Consider the following 13,008-nt stretch of genomic DNA (forward strand, 5'->3'; position numbering starts at 1 on the left):
TTGGACACAGTCCCTATCATCATCAGTCGTATTTATTGAGCGCTTACTGTGTGCATAGCACTGTACTAAGCGCTTGGGAAGTACAAGTTGGCAACATATAGAGACAGTCCCTACCCAACAGTAGGCCTCACAGACTCAATCCCCCATTTTATAGAAGAGATAAACAAGGGACAGAGAAGTGAAGTGGCTTGCTCAAGGTCACACAGCAGACAAGTGGCACACCTCAGCTGAACTATAAACCCTTTGAAGGCAGGGATCGTGTCTACCAACTCAATTCAGTAACACTCTCCTAAGCACTTAGTACAGAGGAAGCGCTCAATAAATTCTATCAATTGATTTAGTTTCACTATCCCGAGTCATGCCCCGGAGGAGTCTGGGACCTGCTCCATTGCCTTGCGTGGCTCAGTGGAAAGAGCCCGGGCTATCGAGTCGGAGGTCATGTGTTCAAATCCCGGCTCCGCCATTTGTCAGCTGTGTGACTTTGGGCAAGTCACTTAACTTCTCTGTGCCTCAGTTACCTCATCTGTGAGCCCCACATGGGACAACCTGATCACGTTGTATCCCCCCTGTGCTTAGAACAGTGCTTTGCACATAGTAAGCGCTTAACAAATATCATCATTATTAGTAAGTGCTGCCATTTTGAAAGTCAACTCTGCCCTTCCCCTCCCCTAGCCCCAAACCAACCCAGACCATCCCATCAGAGTGGCCGCTCTTCCTACTGTCTCTGCTTAACCTTTATCATTTCCTTTACTAAAGCCCTCGTTGAGTCTATTGAAGAATCGACAGCTCATTATAATTCTGCACTTAATGGTTTAATCAGTCGTCTGATTGCCTGACATAAGTAAGTCAAAATTGTTCTGCCGTCTAAGCTTTAATATAAATTTCAGACAGAGTATTGTGTTCTCTGCAAATAGAATTTGTGCTGCTGTAGCCCCTAAAGTCACCCTAGCAACACTTACACTGCCTGACTACTTGGGCAGAGAAATTCAGTAATCTATTTTCAGCAGCAGAGTTGATTCTGTTTTTTCTTGTGTGTGCCTGCATTATTATTAGGAAGGGAATATATGAATAAAAAAGTCATTAGCAGTTCAGTCTGTATATTGTGAAGAGATGAACCGTTAGCCTTAACCACAGCTCTTTGAGACTGGCAAATGAAGTGGCATATGGGAAGAGGAATTTCTGTCTCAAGTTATGTGAGTCACCGGAGTTTCAATAATAATTTTGTTATGTTGTGGAACTTGGTTCACTGTGTCTTGCCTTTGGCGTGGCTTAGTGGAGGAACACAGGCAAGGAATGTGCCTGTTTTATAATAATAATGATGGCATTTATTAAGTGCTTACTATGCACAAAGCACTGTTCTAAACGCTGGGGAGGTTACAAGGTGATCAGGTTGTCCCACGGGGGGCTCACAGTCTTAATCCCCATTTTACAGATGAGGTAACTGAAGCCCAGAGAAATAAAGTGATTTGCCCAAAGTCACACAGCTGACAATTGGCAGAGCTGGGATTTGAACCCATAACCTCTGGCTCCAAAGTCTGTGCTCTTTCCACTGAGCCGCACTGCCTCTCTCCCAAGCGCTTGGTACAGTGCTCTGCACATGATAAGTGCTCAATAAATATGACCGTGACAGGCCAGAGAGCCGGAGGACCTGGATTCTAATTCTGACTTGGTCTCTGACCTATTGCGTGATCTTTAGTGAGTCACAACTTCTCAGTGCCTCAGTTTTCTCACTTGTAAAGTGGGGATTAAGTACCTGTTGTCCCTGTCCCTCAGAGCCCCCTGTGGAACAGGGACTGTGTCTAACCTGATTATTTTATTATCTACTCCAGCGCTTAGAGCAATGTTTGACACATAGTAAATGCTTAACAAATACCATAATAATAAGTATTATTATTGGAATGGAAATATACGGCTATATTGGATGGTTATTACTATATTGAAGAGCATTATAATCTTAATAAATAGGATCTGTGTTGTTCATTCAATCGTATTTATTGAGCGCTTACTGTGTGCAGAGCACTGTACTAAGCGCTTGGGAAGTACAAGGTGGCAACATATAGAGATGGTCCCTACCCAACAGCGGGCTCACAGTCTAAAAGGGGGAGACAGACAACAAAATGAAACATATTAACAAAATAAAATAAATAGAATAAATATGTACAAGTAAAATAGAGTAATAAATATGTACAAACATATATACAGGTTGTTAAATTTTCATATCCTCAACACCTTCACTACCTGAAAGGATAGTCATAATCATAATGATAATGGTATTTGTTAAGCGCTTACTATGTGTAAGGCACTTTACTAAGCACTGGATGGGTAGTGAGCCCCACTGTTGGGTAGGGACTGTCTCTATATGTTGCCAATTTGTACTTCCCAGGCATTTAGTACAGTGCTCTGCACATAGTAAGCGCTCAATAAATACGATTGATGATGATGATGGGTACAAGCAAATTGGGTTGGACACAGTCCTTATCCCACATGGGCTCATAGTCTCAGTCCCCATTTTACAGATGAGGTAACTGAGGCCCAGAGAAGTGAAGTGACTTGCCCAAGGTCACACAGCAGACAAGAGACCGAGCCGAGATCGGAACCTATAATCATCCAACTCCCAGGCCCGGGCTGTAGCCACTACGCCATGCTGCTTCTCATTATCGTTTGATTCTGTCCTTGTAAATCTTAGAACGCATTTGGCCACTGTAATAACAATGGCATTTATTAAGCGCTTACTATGTGCAGAGCACTGTTCTAAGCACTGGAGAGGATACAAGGTGATAAAGTTGTTCCACGTGGGGCTCACAGTCTTCATCCCCATTTTACAGATGAGGTAACTGAGGCACAGAGAAGTTAAGTGACTTGTCCAAAGTCACATAGCTAACAATCGACGGAGCAGGATTTGAACCCATGACCTCCGACTCCAAAGCCTGGGCTCTTTTCCACTGAGCCACGCTGCTTCTCTCACTGTAGACACAGCCTAGCAGGCTGCTGCAAGGTAGGGTTAAAAAATATTGTGGAGAATTTCTCAATACCAATCCTGAGACAGGGAAATTCATTTCTCATTTCCCTCAAATTATTGACATTATAAAAGCAGGATATTAAAGACGTGGTTTTCATAGACACAATAATTTTCCAACACTTCATTCTGTAACCCCGAACAATTTGCTATTGTTAAATCTGTTGCATTAGAAAAACAGATTAATTGGGATAAATGAGGTTAAGTGGTACCCAGATGATTCTTGTTACTAATGAACTGGATTGTGGTGGTTTCAGGTGGGTGATCACTGATTAGAAGTTCGAGAATTGAAACCACTTTCCGGCTTTGGGATTTTTTTTTCTTGGTGGGATGAGAGTATTTACCAGTTTGGCAGGCTTAGTTTGGGTCCATTGTGATAGCACCAACCACCTAAACATTGCAAGTGAAATTTTCAGCCATCTCAATTGAGTGAAAGAAAATTAGGATAGTGGCTTTATAATTCTGGGCTCAAGATAAATTTCTGTGTTTTGCAGAAGCATCACTTTAATTACCACAGAGTCGTCACCGCTGCCAACTCTTCTTGTTTTCCGATATTATCAAATAGGAAAATGGTTGCCCTGGGGTGTTATTTTGAGCAGCTTCAAAACTGTGACAGAGATATGCATCAGAAGCAGTTCCAAAATTCTCCGTCCCTTTGAGAGAACAACTTCAGTGGAATAAACAATGATTGTTCTTCTCTAAAGAGCATTGGGAAAGGAATGCACATCATTCACATCTGATGTTTTTTGGGGAATCTGGGAAGGATCTTAAATATCTTTCAAAAATATTCCCCAAAGCCTCTTTCAAGGCATCTGTGTTCTGGTTCTACTACATTCCTTCATTCAATCATATTTTTTGAGCACTTACTGTGTGCAGAGCACTGTACTAAGTGCTTGGAAAGTACTGTATGTGATCTTGCCATTGGCAATTCACTTTTTTTTATAGTATTCTTTATAATTGGATGTTGATAAATATCATTTAGTACAATTCGCACATCTAAAAATTTGGTCTTTTTCACTGAAAGAAGAGAAGCAGCGTTGCTTATTGGAAAGAACACGGGCTTTGGATTCAGAGGTCATGGGTTCAAATGCCGGCTCTGTCAATTGTCAGCTGTGTGGCTTTGGGCAAGTCACTCAACTTCTCTGTGCCTCAGTTACCTCATCTGTAAAATGGGGATTAAGACTGTGAGCCCCCTGTGGGACAACCTGATCACCTTGTAACCTCCCCAGCACGTAGAACAGTGCTTTGCACATAGTAAGCGCTTAATAAATGCCATCATTATTATTATTATTTAAGGGATGAGGGTTCTGGTATCTGTTCAGAGTAAATAATTACTGGGGTTTTCTACGGATGGAACATTTTATCAACCGATCAATCATTGACATTTATAGATTGCATAATCCTTGCGGAGTAGTAATAATAATAATAATAATAATGGCATTTATTAAGTGTTTACTATGTGCAAAGCAGTGTTCTAAGCACTGGGATAAGCGCTAGTAGTAGGGATAGTATTTATTAAGCGCTTACTGTGTGCAGAACACTGAATTTAAGCACCTTGGAGAGTTCAGAAGTGTCGGTAGGAATGATTACTGCCCACAAGGCTCTTGCAATCTAGTGGCTGAGATAGATATTAAAATAATTTACAGTTAGGGGAAGCAACAAAGTATAAGGATATCTATGTAAATACTGTGAGGTTTGGGTAGGAATGAATATCAAATAATTTGAGGGTGTGGATATAAATGATGGAGAAGGAGGGGCTACAGTGCAGGGAGATTAGAAGTTAGGCATAGCTGACACGCCACTGTAGACAACATCACTGTCCTTCCGATTTCATGAGCCTCCACTCATCTTAACCCATATATTCAATCTATCATTAAATCCTGTCAGTTCTACCTTCACTAGATTGCTAAAATCCACCCTTTCCTCTCTGTCCTAAATCCATCCTTTCCTCTCCATCCCAACTGCTGCCTCGTTAATACATTCACTCATCCTATCCCGCCTTGATTACTGTAATAATTAATAATGGCATTTATTAAGCACTTACTATGTGCAAAGCACTGTTCTAAACACTGGGGAGGTTACAAGGTGATCAGGTTGTCCCATGGGGGGCTCACAGTCAATCCCCATTTTACAGATGAGGGAACTGAGGCCCAGAGAAGTGAAGTGACTTGCTCAAAGTCACACAGCTGATGTGCAGCAGAGCTGGGATTTGAACCCATGACCTCTGACTCCAAAGCCCGGGCTCTTTCCACTGAGCCACACTGCTTCCCCAGTCTGTAGCAGTCTGTACAGACTGCAGACTGTAGCAGTCTCCTTGCTGACCGCCCTGCCTCCCATCTCTCCCCACTCCAGTCCATACTTCACTCTGCTGCCCGCATCATTTTTCTACAGAAACATTCAGGCCGTGTTTCCCCACTCCTCAAAAAACTCCAGTGGTTGTCCATCCACCTCCGCATCGAACAAAAACTCCTCACCATTGGCTCTAAAGCAGTCCATCAACTCGCCCCCTCTTACCTCACCTAGCTACACTCCTACTTCAACCCAGCCACCACACTTTGCTCCTTTAAATGGAAACTTTCTCACTGTTACCTCCATCTCATCTACCTGGCCGCTGACCTCTCGCCCTCGTCCTAAGTCTGGTCTGGAAAGCCCTCCCTCCTCAAATCCGACAGACAGTTACTGTCTCCTCCTTCAAAACTTTTTTGAATCAATCAATCAATCAATCGTATTTATTGAGCACTTACTGTGTGCAGAGCACTGTACTAAGCACTTGGGAAGTACAAGTCGGCAACACATAGAGACAGTCCCTACCCCACAGCGGGCTCACAGTCTAGAAAGGGGAGACAGAGAACAAAACTAAACCAAACTTATTGAAGGCACATCTCCTTTAGTAGATGCTTCTCTACATAATAGAGAAGCATCATGGCATAGTGGATAGAACTCGTGCCTGGGGAGTCAGAAGGTCATGGGTTCTAATCCCGGCTCTGCCACTTGTCTATTTTCTCTCTGTTTTGACCAGAGAACCCAGACTCTCAAGACCACTGGACCCACTAGTTAGCTACTGTCTGACCATCAGGATGGCTTACAAATTTAGGCTATGGAATCAGGACTCACCTTTATAAAGACAGTACGGCTGCTTTTTAGACCTCATTTTGGTTTGACGCTCTTCACTTGTCAGCCTCTCAAAGTGACAAATTTGACAAACCACGATGTTTTCTATACTGATAGTTTCCATACAAGTACGGAGACACCTGGTCCTCATCCATCTTGAGTTAGTCAATACACTGTATTTGACAAATCACTATCTGCAGTACCATTATCCTGGGTTAAGATTATTCTACAATCTGGCTTTGGCCCATTGTTTTTTTTTTTTCTTTTTCCCTTAAACTTGGGCCTCAAGTTTGCGATTTGCATTTTGGTTGCAAAACCGGAACCTGGAAACATTTGAAAATATTCTTTTGGTTTCCTTGGACTTTCCGAAAAAGATGTAGGTTTGGTTCTAAAAATATTAAACGATTTTCTACTCTGGGAAAACTCAGGCACCTGAAGTTAAAACACATCTGTTCGGAGAAATAAATAGATCCTTCGGTTTAGAGTAGAATTATGATGAAATGCTCTAACTTCCAAGCCTTTCCGCACGGCCTATAGGAAACAGCAGTGGGGTGGAACTCAGATGATGTTTCCTTGTTCTAACCTTTAGGGAATTAACCGTGTGTCCTTGGTCAAGTCTCTTTGCCTTTTTATTCCTTTAGTCTTCATATTTAATTATATCAATAGTAATAATAATAATGATAATAATAGCAATAATACAGCAACTGCAATGCTTATTTCAGAAGCAGTTAGGGAAAACATATAAAATAAAGATGTAAAGTTTTCTTTTGTTTTTAGATTATTGGGAGAGAGTAACCTATTGTGACTGAGATATTATGTCATAATTTAGAAACCTGTCAAAACTAACTTCTTCTCTCCCCTCTAGGTATAAAACTTTCACTTACTTTATTTTAATGGGAATTCTAATCTTTTTGGAAAAATCTGTATTGTAGTATCTCTTCAGTCCTATTTCAGTGAACAGAATGAAAAAGATTAAATCCCCAAACCCTTGGGTAAACTAAAGTAAGGGTGACAGACTCCCTATATCTAAATTCTATAGAATGCAATTTCTGTAGTAGAATGCACATTTTGTAACAGAATACAAATTCTAGAGTAATTGCTTTCTTAAATGGCTAAATGTATGTAACCTACCTGACTAACTTGTAGAGAAGCAGTGTGGAAAGAGCGTGAGCTTGGGAGTCAGAGGTCATGGGTTCTAATCCCAGCTGTGCCACTTGTCAGCTGTGTGACTTTGGGCAAGTCATTTCACTTCTCTGGGCCTCAGTTACCTCATCTGTAAAATGGGAATTAAGACTACGAGCCCCACTTGGGCAACCGGATCACCTTGTATCCACCCCAGCACTTAGAACAGTGCTTCACACATATTAAGCGCTTAACAAATGCTATCATTATTATTATTATTATTATTATCTACTCCAGAGAACAGTGCTTGACACACAGTAGATGCTAAAAACATAACATTAAAAAATTACCTTTTCCTTAATTTTTACATTATTGCTTTTCACTCTTTTGTATTTGGAAACTTTTACCCAGGGATTATTCATTTGTTTAAAGGATAATTTTTCAAGAGAGAAATTTGGTTTTAATCAATCAATGGCATTTATTGAGTGCCTACAGTGTGCAGAGCGCTGTACTAAGCCCTTGAGAGAGTACAATAATAACAGGGTTGGTTGACACATTCCCTGCCTATCAGTCAGTCAACCAATGGTGCTGTTTGAGTGCTTCCTGTGTGCAGAGCACTGCACTAAGCCATACAAGCAAATCGGGTTAGACACAGTCCCTGCCCCAAATGGGGCTCATAGTCTCGATCCCCATTTTGCAGATGAGGTCATTGAGGCCCAGAGAAGTGATGTGACTTGCCCAAGGTCACACAGCAGACAGGACCAGGCTCTATCTACTACGCCATGTTACTTCTCTATTATGTGCAGAGCACTGTACTAAGCTCTTGGGAGAGGACAATGAAACAGAATTAGCAGACATACTCCCTGCCCATAATGAGCTTACAGTCTAGAAGGGTAAACAGACATTAATACGAATAAAAGAGTAATTTTTATAGCTACAAACCCACTAGAAGCTTCTCATGGCAACTCTCTCCCCCATGGCTCTTCTCCAGCAGTATTCATTCTCTCTTGTTGGCTTTTTTCCCATGATTGAGCAATCAATCAATCTTCTTTACTCAGTGCTTACTGCATGCAGAGCAACGTACTAAGCGCTTGGGAGCGTATCATATAATAGAGTTGGTGGACACATTCTCTGCCCACAGTGAACTTACAGTCTAAATAAAAGGACCTCCCTTAGTTTTGATTTTACATTTGGAAATATATCTGGGCTTTAGTACCTCAATCTCATTTATGAGAAGCAGCGTGGTTCATTGGAAACAGTACGGGCTTTGGAGTCAGGGGTCATGGGTTCAAGTCCCGGCTCAGCCAATTGTCAGCTGTGTGACTTTGGACAAGTCACAACTTCTCTGTGCCTCAGTTCCCTCATCTGTAAAATGGGGATTAAGACTGTGAGCCCCACGTGGGACAACCTGATCATCTTGTATTCCCCCAGCATTTAGAACAGTGCTTTGCTCATAGTAAGCACTTAACAAATACTATTATTATTATTATTATTTATTTTGCTGCTGACTCCTTGCCCACATCCTGCCTGTAGCCTGGAATTCCCTCAGCCTTCAGATCTGGCAGACCCCGCACTCTCCCCACCTTCAAAGTCTAATTCAAATCCCATCTCCTTGAAGAGGCCTTCCCTGACTAAACACTTGGTTTCCCTACTCCCTCTCCCTTCTGTCTCATCCTTGCCCTTGAATTTGTGTCCTTAATTCACCCCACCCTCATTCATTCATTCATTCAATAATAATGTGTGTCGAGCACTGCACTAAGCACTTGGGAGGGTGCAATATAACAGTGCCACAGCACCTCTGTATGTTAATTTAATTTAATGTCCGTCTGCCTCTCCAGACTGTCAGCTTCTTGTGAGCAGGAAACATGTCTGTTACATGTCTGAAATTACATATCTGTAATTTATTTCTTTATAGTAATGTCTGTCTCCCCTTCTAGATTGTAAGCTCATGTGGGTAGGAAATGTTTCTGTTTATTATTCTGTTGTACTCTCCCAAGCCCTTCCAGTGCTCTACACACAGTAATTGCTCAATAAATAGGAATGACTTACTGACAAGGGTCCTGCCAAACAATTACTCTCCCCCACCCCCAAAACCTTATTGAAGGCCCATCTCCTCCAAGGGGCCTTCCCAGCCTAAGCCCCACTTTTCCTCATCTCCCACTCGCTTCTGCATCACATTGACTAGCTCTCTTTTCTCTTCTCCTTCCCCAGCCCCACAGCACTTACATAAATATATATATATATATGTATATATGTCATTTTATTTATTTGTACTGATGTCTGTCTCCCCTGCTCTAGACTGTGAGCTCGTCGTGGGCAGGAAATGTCACTGTTTATTGTTGTATTGTACTTTCCCAAACGCTTAGTACAGTGCTCTGCACACAGTAGACGTGCAATAAATATGATTGATTGAATGAATGAATGAAATTCAGGGAGTCAGGAGACCTGAGTTGAAGTCCTGGCTCTGCCATTTACCTATTGTGCAACTTTAAGCCTTCCTTGTGCCTCAATTTGATCACCTGTAAAATGGTGACTTTTTTTCAGATTTTTCCCACTATACTTTAAGCTCTTTATGGTAAGATCACGTCTACTTACTCCCTTGTTCCCTCCCAAGCACTTAGTATTGTAGTCTGCTCTCAATAAGTGCTTGGTAAATATGGATTACTTGATTAGGATAAAGTGTTTGTTCTCCCTCCTTCTTTAGACTGAGTCCTGTGTGGAACAGGTATGACATCTAACGTGGCTATTCTGTGTCTGCTGTAGTGCATAGCACAGTACTAGACACTTAGAAGATGCTAAATACCATTATTACTAATATACTCAGCTTGCCTATAATGCAGGGATAGTATTCTTGTAGAATTCTGTAGTGTTCATTATGTTTGATGCCACACAACATGTGTGTGTTGTTGGAAGACCATTCTCTAATTGTGCTGCAGTTAAACTACATGGTGACAACACATGTTCTTGTAGAACTGAGTGTTCAGTGTTGCAGGGTACATTCTGCTAATGGCAGAATTGACAATATAAAATATCAGGGTTAAAGAGAAATATTTAGCAGGTTGGCTTCAGGGCCAATCAGGAAAGCATACAGGAGGATGCGAGTTTTTGGAAATTACTTTTCTGCAAAAGTTTAATTTTTTTTAGCTACTCAATACAAAGTTTTAGCAGAAGCTACTCAAATTAAGCCCCCTGCCTGTTGTAGTTTAATGGTATTTGTTAGGTGCTTACTATGTGCCTGGCATTATATTAAGTGCTCGTGGGGTAGGTACAAGTTGATCAGGTTGGACACAGTCCATGTTCCACATGGGGGCTCACAGTCTTAACCCCCATTTTACAGCTGAGATAACTGAGGCACAGGGTAGTGAAGTGACTTGCCCAAGTCACATAGCAGATGAGTGGCAGAGCCGGAATTAGAACCCAGGTCCTTCTGACTCGCGGGTCTGGGCTCTATCCACTAGGCCATGCTGTTTCTCGTGTTTTTACAATTAAGGGAGGATTTCGGAAGGCTATTTGTTGCCTCCTAAATACCTAGTTTCAAAATAGAAGATTTTCAAAATAGAAGTAATTGTTTTGCTACCTGGCATATTTGGAAAATGGATGCGTCAGGCCCTAAAACAATTCTGGTATGAGTCAGGACTCACCATCAGGGAGATTTGCACAATCCTGAGGTTGTTTTCATTCAGAGGACTGTGTGCCTCGGATGATACTGTTGGAGATGAGTGCTGTTTATCAGTCACACGAGCAGAACAGCAAACTCTGAGCTGCCCTAGGCTTCCCAGCTCTCTAAGGACACTTTACCTAGGATGTCAATGTATGGCTTGGAGCTCTGATGAGCAGACATCATTTAGGAAGGAGAACTCTCCAAAGGTGAAGGTGTTTGAGAATCAGATTATCCAAGTGATAGTGCAAATACCCCAAGAACGGTGCATACCTTTCTGGGGAGAGCTTTGCCATCATCATGGACAATACCACTAGCCTCCTCATCTCTCCAGGCGGATCTTGGCAATATCCTTGACTTCTCTCTCTCACTCAATCCCCACATTGCCAGTCCAAATCTGGCTTGATCCATAATCTTCGAAATGTCTCCTGAATCCATCCCTTCTTCTCCATCCAAACTGCCACTTCTCTGATCTGAGCACAGATCATATCCCCACTCAATGATTTCATCAGTTTCCTCACAGGACTCCCTGCTTCCAGTCTGTCCCAACTCCAGTCCATACTTCACTCTGCTGCCCAACTCAACTTTTAAAATACTGTTTTGTCCGGGCCTCCCCATACCTCAAAATCCTCCAATGATAGCCCATCCATTTCCACATCAAGCACATAGTAAGCACTTAACAAATGCCATCATCATTATTATTATTATTATTATTCTCTGGGTCTCAGTTACCTAATCGGTAAAATGGGGATGAAGACTGCGAGCTCCACGTGGGACAACCTGATCACCTTGTATTCCCCCCAGCACTTAGAACAGAGTAAGCACTGTTCTAAGTAAGCACTTAGAACAGAGTACTCACACATAGTAAGCACCTAACAAATGCCCTCATTATCATTATGATAATGATAATGCCCAGACTGAGCCCTCTCTTTCCTCTCCCCCTCCCCATCCCCTACCTTACCTCCTTCCCCTCCCCACAGCACCTGTATATATGTATATATGTTTGTACGCATTTATTACTCTATTTATTTTATTTGTACATATTTATTCTATTTATTTTGTTAATATGTTTTGTTTTGTTCTCTGTCTCCCCCTTCTAGACTCTGAGCCCACAGTTGGGTAGGGACCATCTCTATATGTTGCCAACTTGTACTTCCCAAGTGCTTAGTATAGTGCTCTGCACACAATAAGCGCTCAATAAATACGATTGAATGAATGAAAATGAAAGGAGAAATCCCTCCATATTGGCTGTAAGATACTCAATCATCTCTCTCCCCACTAGCTCTCCTTGCTTCTTTCCCACTGCACTGTGTCTGTCTTTCACTCTTCTCACACCAACCTGCTCACCTTGCCTCATTCTTGTCTCTCTTGCTATTGACCTCTTGCTCATATCTTCCCTCTTGTCAGGAACTCTTTCTTTCTTCACACCTGGCAACCCACTGTCCTTCCCATCTTCAAAATCTTTCTGAAATTGCATCGTCTCCAGGAGTCTTTCCCTGATTAACATGTCATCTCTCCACCCTATTTCCCTGACTACTGACAGACACCAGCACATCTGTATCACCTGAACACTTAAATCATTACTTCCCCTGCTAATCTCATAACACCTCTCTGTGGTGTCCCCTAATTAAAATTAATGTCTGTCTCCCCTGCTAGATTGTAGTGTAAAAACCATGTGTATTCTTATAGTTTTCCAAGCACTTTGTTCAGTGCTTTCTGCACAGAGTGAGAGCTCAATAAATTATTTTGATTGATTGAAAACTTAAACATTGCAAAATCCTTTGGCCCAAGTGATCAATTGGCCATCACTACACATGAATGAAGGACACAGGTGAAACCCCTAAGAAATATTGTCTTTTAATTTGACTGGGCTCGTCTGAGTACTTAGTACAGTGCTCTGCACTAGATAAATATGACTGATTGAAGAGAAGAACTTGTGCGTTTTTTGGAAGGTGTGGGATAATGCTGTTTTTACAGAAATAAAACACCTAATGCTTATCATTAAAAAATTCTCCTATTTTTCCATAATGTAGTCACCTTTTGAAGTGGGATCCCAAAACAGACTTTCAACTTTAAGTCAAATCCACAAGGGGGAAGTGTA

This window comes from Tachyglossus aculeatus, chromosome X1 (assembly GCF_015852505.1).
Source record: "Tachyglossus aculeatus isolate mTacAcu1 chromosome X1, mTacAcu1.pri, whole genome shotgun sequence".
Taxonomy (NCBI): Eukaryota; Metazoa; Chordata; class Mammalia; order Monotremata; family Tachyglossidae; genus Tachyglossus; species Tachyglossus aculeatus.